Source organism: Saccopteryx leptura, chromosome X, assembly GCF_036850995.1.
Source record: "Saccopteryx leptura isolate mSacLep1 chromosome X, mSacLep1_pri_phased_curated, whole genome shotgun sequence".
Lineage (NCBI taxonomy): Eukaryota > Metazoa > Chordata > Mammalia > Chiroptera > Emballonuridae > Saccopteryx > Saccopteryx leptura.
Window position 1 is genome coordinate 119,109,123 of NC_089516.1, and position 14,699 is coordinate 119,123,821.

A 14,699-nucleotide genomic window follows, 5' to 3' on the forward strand; every position below is an offset into this window, starting at 1 on the left:
TTTAGCTGTAAATCTGATTTAGTGCCAGAAGTTGGAAAGTGTAGCTTCCACCTACTCTGGAGTCATTTTAGAATCTTATATTTAAATATTTACTTTCATAAAGTCAGTTGCCATGGGAGAGAACTTGTTGAAAAATCACTCAGAGATATTATTATAAATGATGCTATTATTTCTATAATTATTATTTATAGATAGGAAGTAACAAAAGTTATATACAATACACTCCTCACTCCAATTTGCAATTGTTAAGATGATTAAATAAACAGGGTCTAAAATAACTTCCGAATATTAGGAAAAAAATGTACAAAATGTGCAAAATGGAAGGAAAACACAAGCTTGATTACTATAAGATAAAGAAAATGCAAGAAATTCATAAGATTGTCTGTTTTTTTTTATTTTTTTCTTTTCAAAACATGGTCACTATTTTTTAGATAAAACTGAATTAACTGACTAATTTCTTTACTCATAGAAGGGACTCGATTCATTTAAAACATTTCCAGAAAACTATTCATTGTGAATAAAGTAATCTCATTTTCTTTGGTAACCTGATACATTGAAAAATAGTTTCATCATTCAGACATTTAAATCAAAACAATAGCAATGTATTCTATATTGCCAGGTGTTTATATATACACAATTATTATACATGTATTATTACAATGCAAATATTAGTGTATATATCTTTCATTGCAACAGGCTGTGACCTTTTTTTGTGGGTAATGGTCTTGTTTTCACCATCCCTATGTCGCAAAAAGAATTTCTTTTGAAGAGTGGGTACTCAGCAAGTATATGTTGAATAAATGGTTGGTAATGACAGTCATTTTATTTTCTATTTTTATGAAGGTGAAGGTCAAAGTTTTTACAATCATACATGTTTCTGTAATCTTAAAAGATGAAAGTAGAGCAGCCATCCATTAAAAATATAATTACATATACATCAACCAACAACATAAAACTACTTTTATTTCCATCATTAAATACATATAATTGTTTTCCAGACCTCACATGTCTAGTAAGATGATTCTACTATTTAGAGGACATTTATCTATATCAGAATATTATGAAAATAGATTCATAAATTTTTGATCATGTCAATAAAACATTGTAAATAGAATTTATGCTTCTATTGTAATTGGAAACATAGCTAAATACAGTGCCTATCAACTTTACTAAACAACTTTACTATTTTATTGTTTATCATAAATGAGGCCTGAAACTTTATATAAAATAAGAAAAACAATCATGGCCAGGATAAATGCACATTAGTAAATCAAACTGTTATTCTATAATATAAATATAAGAAATAATTATTAGGTTTAAAATCCAAATTATATCATTCTAATGTTTTTTGTTTATTTTTCTAAGTTTTTTTTTCTGTTTTAAATAGCTATTTGTATTTTCTTTACATAATATAGAATCTCACTGCTCTGTTTAGGTTGATAAAGTATCTACTATATTTATTTTTTTCAGGTATGAATAATTACAATTGTAGTCACAATAACTGTATAACTATGTACCAGAAGAACCAATATAAATAAATTATAACCACTTTAGAGATGGCCTTTGACATAACTGTAGCAAAAAATGAGAGGGCATGCTATAATAGTGCTCTAATATAATATATGAAAGCAAATACTACATATAAAACTTATTTTTAATTATTATATTACTTTTAATGAAACCGTTGTACAATTCTAACTTTATTTCTTATAATTCAATGGACAATACTGAAGACAATAATATCAGCAAATATATAGTTTTGACTGAAAATAAAAAACTACAGTGTAGAAATACCTTTGGGAGCACAGCTGCGACCCAATTACTAAAATTAACTTAACCCGTGAAATCTGCGCACCCTCGGTTCTAATTGATAAGATCTCTCTCAGTTCACCGACCCAAGACAAGAGGCGTGATATTTTTTGGTGCCTCTCGCTAAAGGGGCGGGGGCAACTTCTGATTGATAGAGCCTCCATATTCAGGGATAAACGCTAACAAGAAGGACTTGGCAGATAATAAGATCTATAGCACACTAGTCGCAAGCAGAGACTAGTGCCTCTTCTTACCGGCCAAAACAGGCTACAAAGTGTGGAAAGCCTGGGTTGAGAGGTCCAACGGAATGCTAGGCGCTGAACAATCACCTTGACAACAATTGACTCCCACCCCCGCCTGATTACACTGGAGGCCCTGACTGTCAGAGCCCTTCCCAGAGCCTTGCACTGAGTGGGGATAGAGTGGGGATTTCCCAGCTCTTTGAGCCTCTTACTCCCCAGGCAGAAGCAGTGGCAGCCTTGTGGCTGGATCGCCAGGCTGCTGGTTCGGGAAGGGGGGACTGGGAGAGAGAATCCACGAAGGCGAACTCTCTCGTCGGTAGACCCTGCAGACGCCGCAGGCCTTGACTACCAGCAAGACTAAAGCCAATTGTGTGACATTGCCATAGAACCTCATCAATTGCAAGTCCCTGCCTGGGTGTGGCGCAGGGGCAGGGCCTGGGGTGCAGAGTCGCCGACCGGGAAGAGGGAGAGAGGAGAAGGAGGAAGAGGTTGACATCTCAAAATCAGGAAAAATCCACAGACTTTGCAGCTTGTTCCACTGTTTGTTTTTTTTTGTTTGTTTTTTTGTTTGTTTGTTTGTTTGTTTTTGTTGTTGTTGTTGTTGTTTGTTCCTTCTATCTTATTGCCTTTATTTCCTCCACCTCAGTTCTTCTATTCTCTGCCCATCTTATGCTTCCCTTTTCTTGAACTACACTACCCATAAGTGTTACATTTTATTTCTCTTCTTCATCCTCACCCTCCTTTGGGGTTATACTCCAGGACACTTAATTCTCACTCTCTCCTCTTTTGTTTTTTCTTGCCTTATTTTGTTTTTTTCTCTTCCTTTTTTATTTCTTCCTTCGTTTTTCTCTTTTTCTTATTTTTTCCTTTCTATTCGTTTTTTCTTTTCTCGTTTTACTTTCCTCCCATTTAATCCTCAATCACGAACAAATTAGTTAATTTGGGACTCAAGGTTTTTTTTGGCTTTGTTTTTCTTTTTCGGTTTTGTTTTTGTTTTTTTCTGGTTGGTTTGTTTTTGTGGCATTTTGGGTCCTCCCAACCCAAGGTCTCCATTGTATTTGGTCTTTGCTCCACTTAATACAACGTATTTTTACTTATTATTTTTATTTTTTCTTCCTGATTATTCCTTTTTTTGTCTTTTTTTCTGGTTCCCTCTTGTCCCTCTCATTATATCTCTTGGTTGACCGTCACCCGCAGGCAGATCAACTTATGCTTGTCTAAGATTTTCTTCCTTTTTTTTTTTTTTTTTTTTTATTTTTTTTTTTTTTGCCCCCTTGAACTCTACACCGCAAACCAGGCCCTCCATTATAGACACGATATTTCCCTGAGAAGGGGAGAGGAGGGAAGGAGAACAAAGAAAAAAAAAAGGGGGAAATAATAAATTATTACTGCTTTTTTTTGTGGGGTGTTTTACCTTTGTATTTGTTTTTTTTGTTTTGTTTTGTTTTGTTTTTGTTTTTTTTGTTTTATTGTTTTTTTGTTTTTTACTTTTTACTCTTTATTAATTCTAATTAGTGCTATCAACAAGACCACCCTCAGATGCCAATAAGAAAGAGGAAATCGAATATTATGGATACAAAAGAAAGAGAGGTAACACAAATAGATGTGGAAAAATCTATGGAGAAAAGACTTAACATATTGGAAGCCTTGGAGCTAAATGACAGAGAATTTAAAATAGAAATCTTAAAAATACTCAGAGATATACAAGAAAACACGGAAAGGCAATATAGGGAGATCAGAAAACAACTCAATGAACACAAAGAATATATTACCAAGGAAATTGAAACTATAAAAACAAATCAAACAGAAATGAAAAACTCAATTCACGAGCTGAAAAACGAGGTAACAAGCTTAGTTAGCAGAACAACCCAGATTGAAGATAGGATTAGTGAAATAGAAGACAAACAACTTGAGGCACAACAGAGAGAAGAAGAAAGAGACTCAAAAATAATAAAAAACGAGAAAGCCCTACAGGAATTATCTGACTCCATCAGAAAGAATAACATAAGAATAATAGGTATATCAGAGGGAGAAGAGAAAGAAAATGGAATGGAGAATATACTCAAACAAATAATAGACGAGAACTTCCCAAGCCTGTGGAAAGAACTAAAGCCTCAAATTCAAGAAGCAAACAGAACACCGAGTTTTCTTAACCCCAACAAACCCACTCCAAGGCACATCATAATAAAGATGACACAAACCAATGACAAAGAAAAAATTATCAAGGCAGCCAGGGAAAAGAAGAGTACAACATATAAAGGAAGGCCTATTAGATTATCATCAGATTTCTCAGCAGAAACTCTACAAGCTAGAAGAGAGTGGACCCCAATATTTAAAGCCCTGAAAGAGAGGAACTTTCAGCCAAGAATACTATACCCATCAAAGCTATCCTTCAAGTATGAAGGAGATATAAAAACATTCACAAATACAGAAAAGATGAGAGAATTTATCACAAGAAAGCCCCCACTCCAGGAAATACTAAAGGGGGTTTTCCAACCAGATTCAAAGAACAAAAGAAAACAACACCACAAGTAACAGCTCCACCAAGAACACAATAAAACCAAACTTAAACTGTGACAACAAAAAAAAAAAAAAAGGGGGGGGAGAGAATGGAGATTAACAGTAGCAAAGGACGATGAAGTGCAGAAATACTTATAAGATAGGGTACTACAATAAATATGGTAGGTACCCTTTTCATTACTTAATGGTAACCACCCTAGAAAAAACCACCACAAAAACACATGACTTAAAAAAGGTAGCAACAGAGGAAAGAAGTATGGAACACAAACATACAGAAACAAATGATAGAAAAACAAAAGAGAAGAATCAAACTAGATACAAAACTAACAGAAAGCAATTTATAAAATGGCAGTAGGGAACCCACAAGTGTCAATAATTACACTAAATGTAAATGGATTAAACTTACCAATAAAAAGACACAGAGTAGCAGAATGGATTAAAAAAGAAAATCCAACTATGTGCTGCCTACAAGAAACACATCTAAGCAACAAGGATAAAAACAAATTCAAAGTGAAAGGCTGGAAAACAATACTCCAAGCAAACAACACCCAAAAAAAAGCAGGTGTAGCAATACTCATATCTGATAATGCTGACTACAAGACAGAAAAAGTACTCAAAGACAAAAATGGTCACTTCATAATGATTAAAGGGACACTGAATCAAGAAGACATAACAATCCTTAATATATATGCACCAAACCAAGGAGCACCAAATATATAAGACAGCTACTTATTGACCTTAAAACAAAAACTAACAAAAATACAATCATACTTGGAGACCTCAATACTCCGCTGACGGCTCTAGATCGGTCATCCAAACAGAGAATCAATAAAGATATAGTGGCCTTAAACGAAATACTAGAACACCTGGATATGATAGACATCTACAGGACACTTCATCCCAAAGCGACAGAGTATACATTTTTCTCTAGTGTACATGGAACATTCTCAAGAATTGACCATATGTTGGGCCACAAAGACAATATCAGCAAATTTAGAAAAATTGAAATTGTACCAAGCATATTTTCTGATCATAAAGCCTTGAAACTAGAATTCAACTGTAAAAAAGAGGGGGAAAAACCCACAAAAATGTGGAAACTAAACAACATACTTCTAAAAAATGAATGGGTCAAAGAAGAAATAAGCGCAGAGATCAAAAGATACATACAGACAAATGAAAATGAAAATACGACATATCAGAATCTCTGGGATGCAGCAAAAGCAGTAATAAGAGGAAAGTTCATATCACTTCAGGCCTATATGAACAAACAAGAGAGAGCCGAAATAAACCACTTAACTTCACACCTTAAGGAACTAGAAAAAGAAGAACAAAGACAACCCAAAACCAGCCGAAGAAAGGAGATAATAAAAATCAGAGCAGAAATAAATGAAATAGAGAACAGAAAAACTATAGAAAAAATTAATAAAACAAGGAGCTGGTTCTTTGAAAAGATCAACAAAATTGACAAACCCTTAGCAAGACTCACCAAGGAAAAAAGGCACAGGACTCAAATAAATAAAATCCAAAATGAAAGAGGAGAGATCACCACAGACATCATAGATATACAAAGAATTATTGTAGAATACTATGAAAAATTATATGCCACCAAATACAACAATCTAGAAGAAATGGATAAATTCCTAGAACAATACAACCTTCCTAGACTGAGTCATGAAGAAGCAGAAAGCCTAAACAGACCAATCAGCAGGGAGGAAATAGAAAAAACTATTAAAAACCTCCCCAAAAATAAAAGTCCAGGCCCAGACGGTTATACTAGTGAATTCTATCAAACATTCAAAGAAGACTTGGTTCCTATTCTACTCAAAGTCTTCCAAAAAATTGAAGAAGAAGCAATACTTCCAAACACATTTTATGAGGCCAACATAACCCTCATACCAAAACCTAGCAAGGATGGCACAAAGAAAGAAAACTACACACCAATATCTCTAATGAATACAGATGCTAAAATTCTAAACAAAATACTGGCAAACCGAATACAACAACATATTAAAAAAATAATACATCATGATCAAGTGGGATTCATCCCAGAATCTCAAGGATGGTTCAACATACGCAAAACGGTTAACGTAATACACCATATCAACAAAACAAAGAACAAAAACCACATGATCTTATCAATACATGCAGAAAAGGCTTTTGATAAAATACAACACAATTTTATGTTTAAGACTCTCAACAAAATGGGTATAGAAGGAAAATATCTCAACATGATAAAGGCCATATATGATAAACCATCAGCCAACATCATTTTAAACGGCAAAAAACTGAGGACTTTCTACCTTAAATCAGGAACAAGACAGGGTTGTCCACTCTCTCCACTCTTATTTAACGTGGTGCTAGAAGTTCTGGCCAGAGCAATCAGACAAGACAAAGAAATAAAAGGCATCCATATTGGAAAAGAAGAAGTAAAGGTATCACTTTTTGCTGATGATATGATCTTATACATCGAAAACCCGAAGGACTCCACAAAAAGATTATTAGAAACAATAAACCAATACAGTAAGGTCGCAGGATACAAAATTAACATACAGAAGTCCATAGCCTTTCTCTATGCCAACAATGAAATATTAGAAAACGAATTCAAAAAAATAATCCACTTCACGATTGCAACAAAAAAAATAAAATACCTAGGAATAAACATAACAAAGAATGTAAAGGACCTATATAATGAAAATTACAAAGCATTGTTAAGGGAAATCGAAAAAGATACAATGAGATGGAAAAATATTCCTTGTTCTTGGATAGGAAGAATAAATATAATCAAAATGGCCATATTACCCAAAGCAATATACAAATTTAATGCAATTCCCATCAAAATCCCTATGAGATTTTTTAAAGAAATGGAAAAAAAAATCATCAGATTTATATGGAACTATAAAAAACCCCGAATAGCCAAAACAATCCTAAGGAAAAAGAATGAAGCTGGGGGCATTACAATACCTGACTTTAAACTATATTATAGGGCCACAATAATCAAAACAGCATGGTATTGGCAGAAAAATAGACACTCAGACCAATGGAACAGAATAGAAAGCCCAGAAATAAAACCACATATATATGGTCAAATAATCTTTGATAAAGGGGCCAACAACACACAATGGAGAAAAGAAAGCCTCTTCAACAAATGGTGTTGGGAAAACTGGAAAGCCACATGCAAAAGAATGAAACTCGACTACAGCCTGTCCCCGTGTACTAAAATTAATTCAAAATGGATCAAAGACCTAAATATAAGACCTGAAACAATAAAGTACATAGAAGAAGACATAGGTACTAAACTCATGGACCTGGGTTTTAAAGAACATTTTATGAACTTGACTCCAATGGCAAGAGAAGTGAAGGCAAAGATAAATGAATGGGACTACATCAGAATAAAAAGTTTTTGCTCAGCAAGAGAAACTGATATCAAAATAAACAGACAGCCAACTAAATGGGAAATGATATTTTCAAACAACAGCTCAGATAAGGGCCTAATTTCCAAAATTTACAAAGAACTCATAAAACTCAACAACAAACAAACAAACAATCCAATAAAAAAATGGGAAGAAGACATGAATAGACACTTCTCCCAGGAAGAGATACAAATGGCCAACAGATATATGAAAAAATGCTCAGCTTCATTAGTTATTAGGGAAATGCAAATCAAAACTACAATGAGATACCACCTCACCCCTGTTAGATTAGCTATGATCAACAAGACGGGTAATAGCAAATGTTGGAGAGGCTGTGGAGAAAAAGGAACCCTCATTCACTGTTGGTGGGACTGTAAAGTAGTACAACCATTATGGAGGAAAGTATGGTGGTTCCTCAAAAAACTGCAAATAGAACTACCTTATGACCCAGCAATCCCTCTACTGGGTATATACCCCAAAACCTCAGAAACATTGATACGTGAAGACACATGTAGCCCCATGTTCATTGCAGCACTGTTCACAGTGGCCAAGACATGGAAACAACCCAAAAGCCCTTCAATAGAAGACTGGATAAAGAAGATGTGGCACATATACACTATGGAATACTACTCAGCCATAAGAAACGATGACATCAGATCATTTACAGCAAAATGGTGGGATCTTGATAACATTATAAGGAGTGAAATAAGTAAATCAGAAAAAAACAAGAACTACATGATTCCATACATTGGTGGAACATAAAAATGAGACTAAGAGACATGGACAAGAGTGTGGTGGTTACCAGGGGTGGGGGGAGGGAGGACAGGGGGAGAGTTAGGGGGAGGGGGAGGGGCACAGAGAACTAGATAGAGGGTGGCAAAGGACAATCTGACTTTGGGCGAGGGGTATGCAACATAATTTAATGACAAAATAACCTAGACTTGTTTTCTTTGAATATATGTACCCTGATTTATTAATGTCATCCCATTACCATTAATAAAAATTTATTTAAAAAAAAAAAAACTACAGTGTAAGCAAAACTATTACTTAAAAGCATAGAAATATATTTCACATTAAAATTATTACAGTAAAAGCTTGCCAAGATGCTTATTTTCTTCTCAAAATCAAATGAAACTAATCAAGCCATCATCATAAACATTTTGCTTAAACATAAGGCTAACAAGTAATAAAAACAATTTTGAGAAAGATTGTTATATTTTTGGCTGTAAATAGAAAAAATATATAGTGGTACAGATAGATACTTAAGTAGATAAATGAAATAATCTCATCCATTACTTTCTAAACCAAAGGATCTTTTAACATGTATATTTAATCTGGTAAATATCTATACATCCAGAAAAAAAGAAAATATCAAAAATATAAATTCATTCATATTGTGAGCATAGACGTACTGTATATAATTTCCAGCATCTTTAATATAGTCAATTCATGTTCATATTTCTTCATTTTTTCCAGAAAATTTTCTCAGATAAAAGTGCACAAGGATTTCCTTTCTGTATTTCTTGTCATTTATGTATAATTTGTATTATTTGTTCAAACTTAAGAGATCTTCTTAATTGCATATGCATTTCCACAGATAAGTTATAAAAGCCTTGTGAGTATGGAATGGCTGGTATAATGTGTCTGTGTAAAAGAGTGATTCAATAAATGTTTGAGAAAAAGCATATGGTTGCTGTAGTTTGCCATTTCTGAAAAATAAATATTAGTTTTCAAAGAAATCTACAAATTCTTAATTTCAATGTGAATAAAATGCAAATGAATTAGAAATCAAAATAATTATTTTTCTTTCAAGTTGAAAGGCAAAAACCTTGAGACAAACTGAAAACATGAGGCAAGTGTGTTCCAGAAGGAAAGTTTATTTATAAAGGACTTGGAATTAGAATAAGAGTGGTGAAAGGGGGATTGTTTTTAATTTTTGCCCATTGAGTATAATGTTGGCTGTGGGTTTGTCATAGATGGCCTTTATTATGTACAAGTATGTTCCCTGTATTCCCACTTTGCTGAAGGGCTAGGGGAAGGATAAAGAGGGTGGAAGAGATCAAATACAAGGTGACAGAGGAGACTGGAATTTGGGTGGTAATAACACAGCAGAGTATACAGATATATTGTAAAGTTGTGCACCTGAAAATTGTACAATGTTATTAACTCATATTACCTGAATAAAACGTTAAAATAATAATAAATAAATAAACAAACAAATAAATAAATAAAAAACAATTTGATGCATGCGGGCTCCCTCCCACTGCAGGAGGGAATATTAGATATAGGGTTTACTGCAGGCACTTGCTTGCATGGGGTTGCCTGCATATAGACATACTCAGATTAGCATACCAGGGTGTGTAGCCTGGGTCACTGACTTGACAATGAGCAGGATGAGGGGAATTCTGCTGCAGAAACACAAGATTTTTTGTTTGTTTGTTTATTGTTATTGTTGTTTTATATAACACAGGTTTGGCGTCCTTGGTAAATTCCAAAGACAGCCAAGAGGTCAGGAATCTCCCAGGAATAGCTGGGACCTGAGTCTCTGGCTAGTCTTTCACAAAAACTATTCTGAATTAAACTCTCATAATGGTCAGGTTCCTCTCCAGTGCAAGCTTTCCCAGACATTTTTGTGGAAATAAACTTTTTGCTACTTTTCAAAGTGAAGGCCAGAAAGCCATTAGGAGAGAGAATAGCAAGCAAATTAACTACAACTTTGTAGTGAGAGATGAGAATGTTTCGTTTTGAGCCCAGGTGAGATGTTTGTTGGGTGAGGGGAATTAGAATTTTACAGGGGCTGTGGAATTACAGAGGCCAGCTCAAGCCTAACACTGTATGGTTATGATTTCACTGAAACTGATATTTTAAATACTTATTTATTTATTTATTTATTTATTGAGAGAGACAGAGAGAAAGAGAGAGAGTCAGAGAGAGAGACAGATAGAAACAGACAGGAAGGGAGAGAAATGAGAAGCATCAATTCTTTGTTGCAGCTCTTTAGTTGTTCAGTGATTGCTTTCTCATACGTGCCTTGACCAGGGGGGCTACAGCTGAAACAGTGATCCCTTGCTCAAGTCAGTGACCTTGGGGTCATGTCTCTGAACTTACACTCAAGCCAGTAGCCCCTCACTCAAGCTGGAGAGCCTGTGCTCAAGCCAGATGAGCACACGCTCAAGCCAGTGAACCCAGGGTTTTGAACCTGGTTCCTCCGCATCCCAGTCCAATGCTGTATCCACTGCACCACCACCTGGTCAAGCTGATTTTTAAAAATTTTTAAAGTACGATATTTAGTTTAGTGTAAAGCCAGAAGGCAGGGCTACCATCACAGCAGCCCAGCCCATGCAGGTTCGCATTGAATTCGGACAGTCGGTAAAGAAACAATGGAATCAAAAACTGATGAGCCATCTTCTTTAATCCTAGCTTGCACCCAGCGGGCAAGTGAAAACACACACTGGGCTCCAAAACCCACTCACATTCAGTGCTCACAAAGCTACTGACTTATCCGAGTTTCCTAGAATCAAAGGCTTCTAGCTCACCAGCCTTATTCACCTCTGTTCCCCATCTCCTTCCTTCTCTATACACAAACTCTGCCCAAACTGGCTTCTAACTCAACACTCTGCCATCTTGGCTGCTTCTCCTGCCTCCTCCATGTGGCATTTCTCTGCTCTCTGCTCTGCTCTCTCCTCTAATGATAATCTCAGGAACCGAGAGAGCAAGCTCCCATTCTGCCCCTATTTTATAGTGTAGAAATCCAAACCTTTAATCCAATATACAAAATAGGGAAGTCTCCAATACAAAGTCACTTATCTGGGGCATGATGGGATTGTACCACCCCACATCAAAAAGGGTGGGAAAGGCTTAACCCCAAAACCAAGTCCCAGGCTACAAGGATTCTGCCTGCCCACAGCCCACAGAGACACACATTAATATCACCTGGGCAACGGCCTCCATGTGGGCAGTGCCATCTTTAACAAAGTGAGCATAATATATTTTATCTGCCTAACATTTAGTAAACAATTAAGTCATACTTAAAGTCAGATCAAATAATGAAATGCCAAAGTGTGGTATTTCCTTTATTTAAATGGATTATATTAAGAAAATTTAAATGATCTAAATAGCATTTAATAATTATATTGTAATGAGAAATATCACACAATATCTGTTTCTTATTGTTTTGGATAGTTAATGACATACTTTCCATGGTACATAAATAGCAGATGTACTGAACTTCAGGGTCAAAACTGTATGGGATGAATAACACATAATGAAGGATACAAGCTGGTATGTGTAAAGTCTTATTATTAACTTTATCAGTAAACACCTCTCCTTAGACAGTGCAGAACTTGAAAGATCAACTAGTAAAACAAGGTGCTAATTTAGATGTTTTGAGACTTCAATAATCAAATAGACCAGTTAACTACATGAAAATTTGCTTTGGTTCTTGGCCACACACTGTAAATTTCCTCCCAGTCAGTTATCTTAAAATGGCCAGGAATGAAACTGGGAAAACAAAACTTTGTAAATAGCTCTCTGTGAACACTGATTATGGGCCAGCATTACCTGAAGTAATATGCAACACTGAAAGTGAAGACACCCCTAGAATTGGTAAGGCATCTTTCTTTGAAATAAACAAAACATCCCCGTACTCTTGTAAGTACTCTAAGAGGTGTGTAGCTGATTTTTTTGTGTGTCAGTTTCACTCTAAGTCATAATTCTTTATAGTTCAATTTGTCATTTTTCAGAAAGAATCACAGCATGAATGATTCCCATGTTCTCCATGGGTTTTAACTTTACCCTATCAAAGAACTTGAAATAACTTAAAAAAATAGTGTTCTTCAAAAAATTGATTTTTATTAAGCTAGTCTCAGTTGGCTTGAAACTTCCTTGACTCCTTGCTCATCATTATTACACATACTATCCATATTGTCAGATCCTCTCCCTATGATTAATGATCAAAAACAATGATGATTATAAAAGTGTAAATTGCACAAACTCTTTGCCCTTATTATTTTTGACAAAGCACATTTTCTTGAATAAGTAAAAATATGTGAAGTAATAAATCTATAAAAATGGTTTATGAGGTATTGCTGCAAAAATCAAATTATGTCACAATTTACTCATAAAATGATAAATCATCACTAAGGTGTTTTGTTTTTTTTTCTTTTGGGGTGGTGGTGTGGTTTGCTGTTTGCTTTATTTTTCATTTTGAAAAAGAATTAGATTTTTTTTAAATATTACTTTGATGCAGAAAAAGCTAATCTAACTTATGGCTAAATGAATGTCCAATAACTGACTATAAAATGGAACATTTTGGAAAGTGTAATAGGCAACAAAAATCACAACAGAAATTACAGTTGTGGAGACTATATTAGAATCTTAGGAGTAAACGGATAAATTCTATATAGAGATATGCTATTTTATATGCTGAGGACTAGACATGTGAGTATTGGGCACTTGAGATGTGGCTAGTGAAATTACTATATGCTGTCATTGTGAAATACAAAGCAGGTTTTAAAGACATGGTATGAAAAAGAAAAATTAAACTGTCTCATGCTAGGCATAGTAGGAAGATTTAGTACTTGATGAAAATGAAACAGTGAAGAAAATTAAGTGTGATGGTTGCTTACAGGGGGTGGGATGCTCTTTTAGATGAGATAATCAGGAAAATCTTTCCTGAGAAGGAAACATTTGAGCAGAGACCTGAATGAAAGAGCAAGTGATGCAAAGACATAAAAGGAATTTGTTTCACAGCAGAAGTGTATATACCCCATTAGGCTTTCCATATATATTTTAAATCAAATCCACATGTTGTGGGCCCTGGCCGGTTGGCTCAGTGGTAGAGCGTCGGCCTAACGTGCGGAGGACCTGGGTTCGATTCCCGGCCAGGGCACACAGGAAAAGTGCCCATTTGCTTCTCCACCCCTCCGCCGCGCTTTCCTCTCTGTTTCTCTCTTCCCCTCCCGCAGCCGAGGCTCCATTGGAACAAAGATGGCTCGGGCGCTGGGGTTGGCTCCTTGGCCTCTGCCCCAGGTGCTAGAGTGGCTCTGGTCACAACATGGCGACGCCCAGGATGGGCAGAGCATCGCCCCCTGGTGGGCAGAGCGTCGCCCCATGGTGGGCGTGCCGGGTGGATCCCAGTCGGGCGCATGCGGGAGTCTGTCTGACTGTCTCTCCCTGTTTCCAGCTTCAGAAAAATGAAAAAAAAAATCCCCATGTTGTGGTTATTTTTGTCAATACACAACTTTATTTTTGTAAGATCCATGACTGTAAGGGCTATATCCTCAGTTTCTAGAACAGTACAATACCTGATATAGTGTAAGTACTCAGTATATTTGCCAAATGAATGAATGAACTAATCAATCAATATTTATGGAGTCACTCCATGTTGAGTAACCATGTTAGGCATTGTGGAAAAAATGAGATGTTTCAGACAAATCAATGGTCTCAAACTGCTTGTAGTTTCGCAAAGAAGAAAAGACTGCATACAAAAATTTAATAATGTCAGGCAGTTTGTGGAAAGGAAATAATAACTAGCTATAGGAGCCTAGACGATGGAAAGAACTGTATGTAGATTTCACTGAGAAGTTGGAACATGAAGTGAGTTGGTACTTAAGCTGGCAAAGTGGGAGGTGTGAGCTCTCGGGAAGTGATCTTCATGAGCAAATAAGAACCTCAAAGAAAGTATTTTCTCAAATATTGTACAGCTTTCCACTTTGCA

At 35.6% G+C, this 14,699-nt stretch overlaps 1 non-coding gene across 1 annotated transcript; it reads left to right on the top strand.

Moving 5' to 3' along the window:
• Positions 1-13,795: 13,795 nt before the first annotated feature.
• TRNAV-AAC (transfer RNA valine (anticodon AAC)) lies at positions 13,796-13,871 on the top strand. Its single transcript has one exon. It is a non-coding gene; the product is annotated as a tRNA-Val (tRNA).
• Positions 13,872-14,699: the final 828 nt, after the last annotated feature.